General features: G+C 29.0%; 1 pseudogene; it reads left to right on the top strand.

Moving 5' to 3' along the window:
• The window catches only part of LOC149555157 (uncharacterized), a 32,273-nt pseudogene extending 29,824 nt beyond the window's left edge, over positions 1 to 2,449 (top strand).
• The last annotated feature ends 13,260 nt before the right edge of the window (positions 2,450 to 15,709 follow it).

Raw genomic sequence — 15,709 nt, 5'->3', positions numbered from 1 at the left:
TTCATTATGTGGGAAAGAAAATTTAGTCTTTGAGCATTTTACAGTGTTAAGTTACCTCATGAATTGTGATGATAAAATTAAATTTCACTAATTGTTGCACTCAAATAATATTTTAATGATATGTCAATATGTTACCATACGATTTATTAAATTTTTTATGACCACGTGTATATTTTACAAATGTAAACTTCTAAAGTACAATGTATATGTATATATATGTGTGTATGTATATATATACATACATACATACATACATATGTATACATACATATATACACACATATATGTGTATACATACATATATAATCACTACTAACAGCTTTAATATCATAACTATGAGTAATATAATATAAAAAATAGAAAATTATAACTATCAAAATATAATCTAATATTGTATCCCTAATTCTCAATTCCACAAATAAAGCTAATGATTCTCAAGTCCCACCAACCATTCCACAACGTAAAATGGTTAACCAAAAACCCAAAGGCTTTCTGCAAATTGCCTACAATATGATTGTTGCACATTGCATTACATTCATTTTTGTACTTGAGGTTTGTTGTTTCTCACTTGTATAGTTTTAGGTTTTTAGTATTTTAGTTTGTTTTTTCTATTATAATTGTTTTGTAACTAATTGTTATTATTATTTTTTATTAACAAAAGAATTGTAGTTCATTCTTAATCCTTTCATCAACACTAGCTTTCAACTTAATAGAATAATTTATCTGGATTTCAATTGGATGGCAATCACTCTACTATGGAAACATGATAAGACAAAGCCCCTATTTGTTCCACGCGGCTTAAACATCTCACACTCTCAATCTAAATGAAGCCGTTGCAAGCAAACAAAGCCCACGCAGTAAAACAAATTAAACTCACGCCCTTTTTAAAAAGGAATCAATGCCAAGTGACCATCCACATTTTTTTTAAAGGAACGCACAAAAAATGTCTCATAGAGAAGATGAAATTAGTCAGAGGCATCAGCAGCAGACGTTTTATAAAGTAGATCCACATTTGCACAATGAGAAGCCACAGCCCAGGCATGAGGAATAAAAAGCAGTGCCAGTAGCCAATACGAATAGCTCATGCATTCAAGGGAGCAGCCAGTAGTTTTCAAAATAAGCTCCAATGTAAAAGGCAAGAAGCATAAAATAAATTCCACACACAAAGCAAAAAAGAGCTCTCACGCATTAGAGGAGGTCTGCGTTCTAAAAATGTGCAAAGTCATATATCCCACATTGGGTGGGTGAAGTTATATTTAGTTGTTTAAATAGAAGATTACTCACTTAACTTCGTGTCTTAAAGCAAAAGGTTTTTGAAAGCCAAGTACACGCGTGGCCCTATGGTCAGCCAGCTAGATGGAGGAAAGAAGACCAAATTTTGACCAAACATGCAATTCAAGTATGATGACATCACCAAGTTGATGCACTGGGAAGTTAGAAAATTTGGGAAGGCGCTATGGCACCATCAGAAAATGGCAAGGTTTTTCGATAGCGACATAGCGCCTTGCCAAAAAAGGTCCCGAGGTGATGTGGTGGTGTCAGAAAGTGAAAGTCTGGACACGAACCCATGCGCTGGCAGAGTATTGGGTGGTAGAGTTCAAAAATTGAATTCAAATTAAAGTGTAGCAGTGACTGTTATTCAAACTGTTTAGAGTCAATGAGGAGTCACAGAACTACTATGGAGAAGAGAATGGAAACAGAAATGTCTGAGGGCTCCACAGCAGTGCAAAAAGAAGGGCCCACATCACACCTAAGTAGTCAAAGCTTAGTGTGTGATGTTTAAGGGTGGCCCATTGGAAATGGGCTGCTCCAAATTTTTCATCTTCCCTGGGAAATCCTGAAGACTGAGTTCTATGGAAGTGGAAACAATTATTTGATGCTTAAAATTTAGTTTTTTTCATTTGGGATTTTGTTTTAAGATAGAATTTTGCTTCTACCATGCTCTAAAAATCAATGTATATATAATATCATGGGTTTTGCAGGTCTTATTTCTGCAATGTTACTCTAGTGATATGACCCTATAGACATCTTTATTGATTTTTGTTGCATATTTCTTTCAAACTGTTAATGTTTTGTACGCCCAGCAGCTCTTAGAAGGCTTGCAGCCACCGGCTTGGAACTTGATGTGGGTTGGAGTTGTGTTGTTTTGTGTTGGAATTGGGGGGAATTTTTATCACCATTATCTCTTTTCAAGGCTCAGAAAGGATGGGAAAATAGGATATGTCGTGCCTAGTGGAGGTTTGTTTGATTTGGTGTTTTGCCCACATTATCTTTTTGAGATTGTTGATTGGATGGGATTGGCCATCATCTCACTCTCTACAGCTGGGTATCTGTGTTTTGGATATTGTTGTACTTGGTTGGTAGAAGCTATGCCACCAGAAAATGGTATTTGGAGAAAATGGAAAACTTACCCAAGCAAAGAAAAGCGATTTTTCCTTTCATATTCTGAATCTTGTAATTTGATTGAAGTATTAGTTTGCTTTTTCATACACTTAATTTATGTCATTGTTATCGTCATACCATGTCTAATACTATATAGGAATTCCACTCCTATAAGGTGTAATGATTAGGCTCATAGGAAGATATACTTGTGTAAACTATTAAAGGGGGGAGAATATTTTGAGTAATAGAATAGTTATATCTTTGCACATACAATTTATTCACAAAGAAAAAGGGCATATGTCAATATTCACAAAGAACCTACTTAAAAACTTTTATGATAAAACTGAAAATGGTGGCACGCAATAGTAAAATGAACAAAAACAAAACAAGATTTAGGTTGTATTTTGATGACTTTTTGTCTCTTAATTATGGGGAAAACTATATTCTTTGTTCGACATTATTAATGATAGAATGGTTATGATAATAAGAAACATTTACACTTGCTTAAATTTTGTTGACCTCTCTTCTACTGGAGAAGAGCTAAAGAAGATGAATTTAAGAGAGATTTCTTTTTTGATAAACAAAACTCTGATTGTCATAAAGTTGTTGCTTGTCTATGGTAATCAAAAGCCTTCTAGAAATATCCTACTCAAATTTTGAGCAGATTAATACAACATAGAGGATATCTATTTGCATAATGATTTATTCTTTATAGCAATTCAAATTTTCAACTTAAATAATTTGAATCTAACTATGGAGTATGGCCAACAACTACAATCTATAGCTTTCTTCATAATCAAAATGCAAAGAAAATATTACAAAATTCAGATATCGCAATTTTCCACAATCCACAGTATCTCTATAGTTGTTCTTAAAATGATTGTGTCTTTTTCTCCTTTATCTCTCTCATCTAGATTATGGATCAAACCGTGAGATTTGAAATGTTGATGCAAATAAGAACACTTTATCATTCTAGAAACAACTATGGAAGATAATGACAACTAATTTAATATATGGGACCTATATAACCTAATATAAAAGGTCCATGGGAATGTAAGAACACTCATCTCTAGAAACTATTTCATAAATTTAAATGTCATACATGGGACAAGGTATCTAGTGTTGATGTATTGGCTACTATCATGCCCAAAACAACAATCTCTAAACAATGCCAATATCAAAAGTAAGAAAAATGTTATACTTATTGATGATTACATAAAGGACCTAAAAAGGGCTTTGGCACTATAGTGTTAAAGGATAGAACAATGTATAATACCTACTAATAGTAAAGAGAAAATAGTATAAATGCATCCTCACAACTTTGTACCATTTCTACAAGGTTCCTTAGATTCCTTACTTGCACTCCATTGAAATCCAATACTTAAAAATAGTTATCAAGAATATCTAAAGAGTATAAATCACCAACAAAGTCATACTATGTAGAGATTATTTAAACAACCAATTAAAGAGATGTTTCCAAATATAGATTTTCATTTGTCACTTTCATACCTAAGTATTGATGGTCCAATATACTCATAACTAGAATCTATGTTTTTTAGAAGTACCCATTGTTATAAAAATTCATGTCTCAAGTGATCCAAACTTTAAGATAGTAGTAAACATCCATTTGTATCACAATTTTAACAATTATCTTTTTAAAGTGGTAACTAGATAAACCACCAATAAATCTTCATCATCTACTTGGGCTACTAATGTAAAAGCATGTCCACCAATTTTATTGGTGTGTTGTAGTGATAAGCACTATCCTTAGCTTAGTAACATACTTTTATGATGGAGTATTTCTAGGATGCCTTACAATTAGGTGGCTTCCATCTTGAGGCTAGGACCTTCATTAAGGCTTGCAAAGGCTAGCAAAAGGTTCTTCTCCCCATCATCCAATGGTCCTCACAAATGCCTTCACAATGTAGGAAAAAAAATGTTTGGAATCATCTATTATTTCTTGTTGTGTCTTGCAAAATGATTGACATCAGGTGTAGTGAAGGTATATTCATAACACCAGTATCCCTTGTTACTAATACTTTTGAAAATATTAAAAATTACTTTATATCAATAAAACACATCCTAGGAAGGCTGCAATTATATTCTATATATATAGTCCTCTATGAGGTGATTATTGATGACACTATTAATGGAAATTTTGGTTTGTAATTTGGGCTACAAAAGAGTCTTTGATTTATGTTGTCAATACCCATCCTTTATAAGGATGTGGAGCATTTTATCAAATTTAAGAATCATAATAATTAAATTATTTTTATTTTTTAAAATATCATTATATATAAATAACAAATTTATATTTTGGCAATAGAACATACAAGATTGAATCTTTGTTGTGCTCAACCATGATTTTAAAATGCCTCAATTTATTTGTATTTTTAAATTAACAAATACACATCATAATGCCATGGCCCACTTAACTCCAAAAAAATGCTTTGGTGAATGTCATATCTGCCTCCACACATCTTTACTTGAGTCATATTTCATCACTTTGTCTACTACAAAAGAATATAAATCCCCTAAAGTGACCAATAAATACCTTGTATGCAATGTTTCTGTAAGCTTCATCTTATTCCATGCTCCAATCTTTGTATTAAAGACTACAAAATTGTTTAAAACATCTATCACATCAAACATCTGCAACATTTCTTAAAATGATGTTTGAGGAATACATCCACGACCACAACCTCAAACTCTTATAAAGAGGGAGAGACTCCCTCTTTTGTCCCTCTATATCATGCACTATTGTTTTCACTATGTGAAAATCTACTACACTCACATATATATGTCCATATGGAGATGTTGAACATGTGAATTCATATTTAACTTTAGGCACATCATCTACTTGAACCCAAACAATATATGTACACATAAATCAGTCTATAAACATAATAATAAGGCGATAGCAATTCTCTAACAAGTAATAATTATAAAATATGAAATACGCAAAACTATGCATGTAGAATACCTTAAACTAATTATTAGAAGAAAAATCATAACTCATAATCTCGTTTATCTACATAGAAATAAGGCTATGATTGACAACAAAAATAGCCAGAATTCTTGAACGTGTAGAAATATATAACCCATGGTCTTCCATGTTGCATCTTTTTGAGGATCATATATACACACTTCATAAGTATAACCCACCTCAAGATCTAGTGTTTTTCTAAGCACAAATATAACCTCCTCAGTTAATTTTAAATGTCTTCTCTCTCGATAAAAGAAATGACTTTCAACCATAGCCTTCCAACTTTTGGAAACTTGTCTTAGCTCATCATGATATATGAATGGCACTCTTAACAAGCATTCTCTACCTATTTCAATAGGAAGACCTGGAATAATTTGCTCCATTTTCTATGAATTTTTAACTTCTACTCCTCTTTTGTATAGAGATTGTCTTGGTGCACAAGTTTTCGATTCACTAAATATAGAGATACACACAAAATTCATTCAAAGTGATGATTAAGTATTTTATTTTTCAAGAAATAAATAATTGTCAAATTGGAATAATATTTTTTTTTGTAACTACTGCATGAGCTTTAATATTGAAAATTGTTAATTTTAAAACTTCATAAAGTAATTGTTTGTAGCTTAGTGATCAAGTAGTGGAAAGGAAAGTAATTCAAGATTAAGAATTATACCAAAATTTTATACATGCAAAGGTTAAGTTAGAAAGAAAATATTTATAAAAGAATTTAATTCAAGTCAAAATAAGATATCCATAAACATGCACAATTAGTTTAATTTAAATTATAAAGATTATTAACATTAATTCTGATTAAAAAACTATTAGAAGTTAGGAGTTCAAAGTTCACAAGAAACTATGAGCATGACTTAAAGATCACATAGTAAGCTTAGTGTGGGCCCATAAACATGGAATAATTTGTCAGAGATGGGTGCACAAGTTGTTAGCTAAATTTAATATTCTAAATGAGAAGCACAGCTTGCCAAGTAACCCATCATCATGAACTTCACCTCAGATTTAAGGCAAGTTTAGAATATTTTTTCAAAAAAAATTTCATTCATTTTATTTTCTATATTTTTAATTTAACAAAAAAATTAATTCAAACTTTTTATATTATTATTTATATCTATTCATTTTTTAATTTAATTTTTAATTCTAGTCAATCATAAATAACAATTAAATCTATTTATAAGATCAATAAAAAAATAAAACCTATTTAAAAATTTTGTTCAGCAATAATTTTATTTTATTATATAAACATCATCTATACTATTAATTTAAACAATTATTTAAAAATTTGTTAGTTTTGTTTTAACATTTTTGGTAACTTTAATCCAATATGTAATTTTGCTTTTGAATTTGATTGTATGTTGTTTTCACTGATCTATCATTAGGATGAGAGAATCTAAGAATAATAAAAATATAACTATATATATACACATGTGCGCACACACTCACTAAAAGTCTATAGATATTGAGGCTTTAATGTAAGTTATTGAAAATGTGAATTCATTCATTATATATTATTTTATTAAATAGTATCAGTCTCTATCAATATTTTTAAAAAAAAGTGTGTTATGATAAGATTTGGTTAATGGTTAGGGTGTAAAAGGATTATTTTAATGTTTTATTTGATGTGATGGTTAGGTTTAGATTATAGTTTGTCTTAACATTTAATTGTGAAAAGGGTAGACTGCATTCACCTTTTCATGTTCATATTTTTATAAGATTTGGTTTACCATTATGGTATTTTTGTAATGCTACTATATTGGAGTTGATGGCTAGGTTTAGGCTATATTTTGGCTTATTATTCAATTATGAAAAGGAATATAATTTATTTACAACAATTATGATTTTAAATCAAAATTTATGTATGAATATGTTGAATTAAGTTCAAAATTAGGGTACAATAGGGTTTATGGATAGATTTCATATTTATTTAATATTAGTGACTCTTAATGGATTTAGTCTAGTTCATTTGTTGTCCTTTATTTACCTTCTAACTATAGGTAATGTATCTCACTCTCTCCCTCTTTTCTCACTCTTTCATAGATGTCTCCTGCCTACTCTCACCATCTCTTCCTTCAATTTACCCTCTATATGTACCTCATGCCTCTCTCACACACTCTCTCATTTCCTTTAGTTTGTTTATGTTTGACTCAACGTATTTTTGATATGGTTTACTATTTTGAAAAATATTGTATTGGGTATATGATATAGGGTAAGTTAGTTTGGTTTAACGTTAATGTTAACATTGTGGGTGCATGCGTGCGTTCGTGCGTGCACGCGCGCGTGCGTGTGTGTGTGCATATATTCTCAATATGGTATCTAGTATTCAATTAACTTTACCATTGGATATTCATATTAAATATTATAAGGAATAATATTTTATTTAGTTTCAAATAAATGGCATGCTTAGTATAGATTTAGTTTAACATGAGGGCTAAAATATGGTATATTGTATTTATTAAACATAAAAATTAACAACAAAATTCAATTTTTGAAATATAGTTGTATAATATATTTTGATATTACATATATTAACATTAAAAATTATAAATATACAAAAAATTAGAATAATTTATATAATAATATTCTTGTATTAAATATTTTAAAATAGCTTATCTTATATAATAATATTTTATCTATTGCTCAATGGCTAAACAATATTGGCCATTTTTTTGACTTTTTTTATTTTAATAATTTAATTTAATTTTAATATCTATTTATATATAATAATAAAATAGTTTAATAATTAAAATATTATTTTTAAAATATTAATCATATATATGATTAAATATTACCAATTATTTTAATGTTACAAAGTAATATTTTCTATGCAAAAAAACTTAATTTTAGATCTGATTATATTAGCAAACAATCATTTTTAATCAAAAAAATGAATTATAACTAATAAAAACACATATAGTAAAGAAAAGGGGTACAATTTGCAATTGAAATAATAAGGAAAAACATATTGTGCTTGATAATATAAAAGTCTATAATAGTTTATATAATGTCAATAATTTTTTTATGCATGAATAAAATCACATATTTTATCAATAATAGCTAATTTGGTTAATGTAAAGACCTTATAAAATAATCACTGATGTGGTAAGTATTGCACAACCTTCATTTTCTTCATGGTTAGCTTTGGCTTCTTCCAAAAAATCTAGAAAATAAGCTTTTCTATTAAATGTCTCATTTCTCATTCTCAAAATTTCTTTATTGGAGACGAAATCAATTCATGTTACTACATTTTCAAAATGAAGAAGCAATTTATAGAAACTCTCCAATGTAGATTTTTCATGTTTATCAATAACAGTTTGAGGGGATCCATCAGAGCTCACTAAGCCAACTGGACTTGGCATAATGATTTCAAACTAATTGTCAAAGTGGTCCATTATATTAATATTATATCCTATAAAAAACATAAAAGGTTGTAAATAAAAAATTATTACATGTACATTATCATATATGGTGGTCATGAAATATATAGAGCATGTATACAGAAGAAAATATGACTTGCAATTAAGAGAAAATATTATATTATTATTTTTGTGTAAACAAAAAAAAAAGCATTATAGAAGTGTAATACATCAATATTCTCAATTGCTACTTATACATTGTAGAGTGTGTGTGGTAATCTAAAAGTATGAATATGTTTCATAAAATTATCTAAAAGCTTTAATTTTAAATTGTAAATTATCCAAATTTGGTAATTAAATATGAAATATACTAAGTAATTAGAATTAAGTAAAAATATTATATATATTCTAATTTGAGTTACAACATAAGTAAATGCAAATATGAATGGCAATTTATTTTTTCATTTGTAACTATTTGATTGAATATTGAAATCATCATGGAATTATTTTAAATTTGATATTGAAATTGATTACAATAGTATCAATAATCAATCATTTGAATCTAAATCACTAGATTCATTACAATGAATCATGTTTCATCGAAGTAGGTCATTTGTATCAGGATCCAACACATCAAACCAATACAAGTGCCCAAAGGTTCTTTGTCTCATATATAAAGTACCACTATTTGAATGCCTCGATATAGAAAATTCACAAATTGATTGCGTTCATGTAGGCATATGTTCTATTATGATTTTTCTTATGCTTTAATGAAATGAAAGATTTAAAAAAACACTGAGGCCCCCATCTTTGAACCACATGTAGATTCCAAGGCATATCCAGTAATCCATTAAATTGTATGCGAAAAATTTGACCATGGTAGTGAAATTTCTCTAGACCCTGAGTACCAATTTACGAAGCTTGAAGCATTATTTTCAACCAATGAGAACCATTTTCATCTGAATTTGTGGGGTAAGGAGCTTGTTCTAAATAGATCTTTGCAGGATATATCGAAACTAATTTTGGATTTTCTTCATTGAAAGGGAATACATAGTGTGTCAAATTTCACCAATACATACAAGGGTCATTTTGGTGGCATGATTCCTAGCTTATACACAATCTCATGAACATAACCTAGAGCACCATTTACAAGTCCTACTTCTATCCATAAATTGGAAGTCAACATTACTCTTGCATTCTTTGAGTTCAATAATTCCATATCTAGTTCATCTGTAGAATTGTCATATGCTCTAGTAACATTTGATGCTTTAGTTGCAATAATGCATGCAACAAGTTCTTTAAGAGAATGTAACATACGTCTATTATGAATGCCAACATTATCATTTGCCAAAAATAAATGAATATTTTTATCAAAATCATCATTTATTCCTAGAAATATATTACTCCTTATTCTTAACATCAATAAATTCCAATCAACAATTGTTAATTTTTAATCTCTAAGATTACTGAGTATCTGACAAATTTGTTTCTTCCAAGTCTTCTCCATCTTGCCTAAAAATATTTTCTAATGTGACCACCTTTTTGAATTCTTCCCATAGTAGCTTTTCTCTTCCAAAACTTGCTTATGGTACTTTGTCTTTTACTAGAGGTAGTTATCTCAGGTCGCCAACTAAAATGGTTGAAATTCCTAGGAAAAATAACAAACATATATCATTTCATTAGATTTTCAATGTAATATTTTTATATATCATGAATAATATTAATTAAACTTTAACAAATAAATATATATGAGCACCTCCAAAGTTGAGATTGGATTTATGAGGAAATGCCTGACAAAGCCTTGAGTCAATATTTTCAAGTAACTTCTCCCCAATAAAGCTCATTTCATCTATCAATATGTATTTAATATGACTCATTTCCTCCTAAAAAATTTCCAAATGTTTTCCTTCTAGTTGCATGAATTCCTTAACTAGAATTTTTAACTTTGATTGTATTGTTGATCCACCAATGTTAAATGTTGCTACTCCAATCATTGCAAGGAGTAGTAGAGGTGAGTGATTTGGCATTACAACTTGTTTTAGATATTTACTAACTCTACCAAATAAATATGACTTTTCCATACTTGCAATTCCTTGAACAATCATATACAATGGATCCACACTTTCACCTACCTGATAGTGTGTCATAATGATTTTGAATGCCTTTTTCTATATCTCACTAAAATGTTTTGTATTGATATTTTTCTCTATGGTGAAATCTGAAACCAATCCATTTTCTCTCATTCTACTGACAAAATTTATTGCCACACTACTTTCTTCATCTAAACTATATGTATTTGACCAATTATATATTTTATCTATATCCCTTCATCCCAAAATATCAATTTTAGAAACTTGCATTGCTTGTCCATGATGCAATTGTGAAATTATTTCTCATTCATGCTCTATAGTATTAACTTGACCAATAATATTATCTTCTCTTTTTGAAATATTGACATTCTTAGTATCTTTTAATTCCATTACTCATGTTACATGCCATGGAACATAGTTAAATGAATCTCAATTCAAAATGATGGTGTTACTATCTTCACCAATATAAATTACAATTTCTATGAACATTTTATACAAAAGAAACTCTAAGAAACAAAACTCAACAAAATTTTTAGATTGGGGTGTTGGAATAGTTACAAATCTTGGATATAGCTTAACATTTGCATTCTTTTGTCTTCTTTTCCAATTTTTTTCATTTTTTCTATCCGTCTTAAGTATCCACGATCTTGAGTCATCAATCAATGACAAATTTTCCGTAGAGTTGGGTCTCCTTCTATATGCATCAATAAAGGATTATGTTGGCTCCTTACTTTCACCTTCATTTTTTTTGTTATTGGTTTGAAAATTTTGCATGAAACATTTAGATTAACAAATTTTCTACTACATTCAACCAATGGAAGTTCTAATAGCATATGACATGTCCCTTAAGCTCCAACATCTCTTTCAATTATAGTTTCAGTTAAAATTTTCATGTACACCTTTTAGGAAAAGTCATCAAGATTCTCTATATTGGTCAAATGCATTAGCATTTGATGGTAGGTTTATGATTTTTTTTTTGCCTTTCATATTTTACAATGTACTTGGTACCTACATGCTCTGATAAAACTAGCTGCCAATCAATATTGGCTCTCCAAAATTGGAGTATGTAACAATTGTGTGAGTTAACTCTATCATCATTTTTAGCAAGCTCAAACTTTTTTTCACCATTTTTAATATCCTCATATAACTTTGAGCCATTCAAATTTAGAGACCGAGGGGAATTATACCTATACATTTGAAAAAATAATTTAATATTACACTAAATGGTCAATAAATTTATTTTCTATATGAAATACACCATTGAAATAATTCCTACCTCCAATCCACTTTTCCTTTATTTTTCCTAAGCCATGCACCCTTTGTAAACATTGTATGTCTTTCAATAGTATTTAGAATTTCCTCATAATCTCGATAAAATCTACATCCACAAGTTGCCTCTTGTCTCTTAATCATGGATGTTGTGAAATTTTTTGAAATGCTTGAAGAAAATCACTTCCAATTTAAAAATTGTTCAACATTAAAATTAGAAAACACTATATTAAAGATAAATAAAATTTGTAAACTTATTGTAGATATACTTGCATGTTATGTTGGCAAACATTAGCTCTTGGATTCCATGCATGAACAATCTTGTGAAAATAATTTCTAGCTTCATTTACTTATTCTTCATTATGCCAATCTATTAAATCCATATTTGGATAGCCATGAAGCCATAAAAACCATGTACATGTGGAGACCCCCTATGTTGTCATTCATATCTAGACCAAAAATCTTTAACATTCAATCCCTTTTCTAATATCTCCTTCTGAAACATCGTATGTTTGAGGTACATGTAGTGAGTAACAATGTGAAGGTAGTCAAAAACATTTTGTGTTCTCCAATTTTGTGCTTCTCTTGGGTTAGTTGGTGGAGTTCCTAGCATTAGCGCATCTAGAGTAGGCCAATACATATCAGTTGCACTTAATGTAAATAAAATTGTAGGCATCCCTAACTACCTAAGCATGTCACATTATTATCCTCAACTCTCAGTCCAATATGACCTTGTGCCTCACAAAGTTGTGCCAAATCACATCAATATATCAACAAGATGAGAATTCAATACATGTTAAATATGTTCTCTCAATTCATCTATGGTAATTGGAAATTCTTAGATATTTATTTTTGCAAATATAGATCTAAATTTTGGCCTGGGTGTCTCATTATCATGTTCATCATGTAATATCAAAATCTAGGATGTTTTCCAAATCTATTGTCTCTAAATTGAATTAGATGTGTCACATACTCATGTAGACATACTCATTTCACTTGTGGATCTAGCCAATCACATTCTCCTTTAGGAAATAATGTAGGAAAAGCCATATCCAATAATCTCAATGTTAAATATTTGTTCACTAGAGATGCACCAATTGATGGCCAATCAATCAACCTCAAAGGACCAGTATTTGGGTTTTTAACCCATGCCTAGATAAATTCCATTTCTCTTTGAAGTTTTGGTGGTTATGTTTCCATAAATGTCATGTGATTTCTATTATCACTATCTTCCTCTATTTCATGTTCTACTAACAACATATCATTTGACTTTGAGTCAAATTCAAAATGATATGTCTTTATCTTATTGAAAATATTGTAGTCTATATTTTGTTCAACATCATCCAAAGAATGATCATCCACTTTGACATTAGAATATAATTTATCATTATTAATCTTATACTTGAGTGTCTAATATACCCAATCTCTTTTGATTGTAAAGTCATAATTTTTACCTCGTTGATCCTTTTTCAAACAATAATTATTGGAAACTCTTTAATTTGACATAGAAGATTTTTATATATAATTTCTATATCTTGGGGAAAGCTTACCATATGTCCTTTGCATTTATATTGTGCCCCTATTGCATGTGTCACTTACAATATTGGACTTATACATGAAATCAACATCTCTTCTACTTGAGTTAAATTCACAAATTCACAAGTTCCTCTAGTTGCAAGCCTGGATCCATATTGTTTGATTCAAAGAATTTGTTATTTCCTTCTTCATGTTGACATCTTAAACAATCGGACATTCTCTTAAACATCTTACTTTTATGCTAGGATAACATTGTTGACACACATATCACATTTATAGGTGTACCAAACTATCAAGTTGATGCCAAAAAAGTAATTGAAGGTTATGAAAACTATTCCCAAAGAATTCATGATAATTCTCATGCATTTTCACATTACAACTATGACTTGTTTCATTATTGTTTTGAAATTTGTAATCCTTGTACTATATTTTCTACCCTTCTTTTATCACCTCTCTATCTTTCTTGTTGGTTTTAGTTCAGCCTTTGTCTTTCCCTTTCTATATCATTCATTTGTTCATGGTGCATCTTTCTATATGCCCTTTGATACTTGCTTCTATAATCTCTTCTCTCTATGGAAAATTGAATATTTATATTTCTAGTAAAATTATGTTGATTAATTTCCATTTGAGACACTATGTGTTGCTATAGAACTATTGTATGGTCCATTTCACTCATGTTTCCATCTACTGAATTATCATTATTCATTCCTATAAAATTTGTTTCTTCACTTTCTTTGTCAATTCGTTGAATAGGGTACATACTTTGAATTTCTCCTTTGGTTTCTTTACTTTTCTCTTTTTATCTTCTCTTATACTCTTCTTCATATTCCCTTATACATTTAGTTTCACATCTAGGAGAATGAGAGTCATTGTTTGCAGATGATTCCCATTTTCTTCTTTGATGGAAATCAATTTTTTGGACATATATTATTAGGCATAGCATCTATATTCCCTTGAACAATGTTTGTATCATGTAATTCTTAATGTAGTATTGAACTATTTGTCTTCTAGCATATTTTTCCCTATCTTTTTCATTACAAATGAGATGTTAGTTTTCCCTTTCTATGGCACTCATTTGTTCTTATTTTCTTCGTCTATACTCCCTTTGGTATTGTCTTCCATGTTGTCTTCATTCTTCATCATTTTGAACATGTTCAAAGATCCAAGTGTCATTACTATAAACATCAAATAACTAAATGAGAATATTTTTAATAAAAGATTAAATAATGTGATATTTAATATATATTATTTGAAAAATCAAGTTTTTTTAAAATTACTATTAGATAATTGTAGACAAATTTAGAAATTAGATGTTACCAACAACAATTAATATGACATAAGAACATAAAATCAAATTTGATACATGATTTATATTTTATTGAAATATACTTTACAACATACTACTGACTTTTCTAACCCTTGTGTCATATAAGCCATTTTAAAAGGTAGTATTATATTATTCATGCAATTAATAAATAATGATAGTTTATTAACGCCCATTTTTTAATTGAAAAAAACTTAGCATATAAAATTTAACATACAAACATGATGAATTTATTCGCATGATATACAAAATTGACATATAAACATATATAATGTACAGAAAACATATTTTTCCTTTAAGTTAAAGAAATCGTTACATTATAAAAGACATGTTTTGAATGAAATGTATTGCATTAAAATATCTTTCCAAGATAGTGTATATGAACAACATAGCTCCATCAAAGCATTTAAAAATTCTCCATAAAGAAATAAAAATGATATAACACCACTATGTCTATTTAAATTTAGCAAAATATGTACACAAGAACTACATTCTATAATTTTTGTGTAGTTTTAGCCTCATATGTCTTGATGATCTTTCATTATTTCATCTTCTTTTGGTCCTAGATGATACTTCATCTTCACCTATATAAATGTAATAGCTCTTTTCATTTTTTTGGTCATTTGCAATCTTTTTGAAATTTAGTGATAGTAATCTTCTTTTCCATCAAATTGTCAATGTCTTTTTTACATGAAAACTTTTGAATTGAGTTTGAAAATTGTTGAAAAATGTGTTCTTAAAATTGAATGTTCAATGG

Source organism: Cupressus sempervirens, chromosome 5 (assembly GCF_028749045.1).
Source record: "Cupressus sempervirens isolate cs-2001-9-10 chromosome 5, ASM2874904v1, whole genome shotgun sequence".
Taxonomy (NCBI): domain Eukaryota; kingdom Viridiplantae; phylum Streptophyta; class Pinopsida; order Cupressales; family Cupressaceae; genus Cupressus; species Cupressus sempervirens.
The sequence above is the reverse complement of the archived record's forward strand: the minus strand, read 5'-3'. Positions and strand labels throughout refer to the sequence as shown.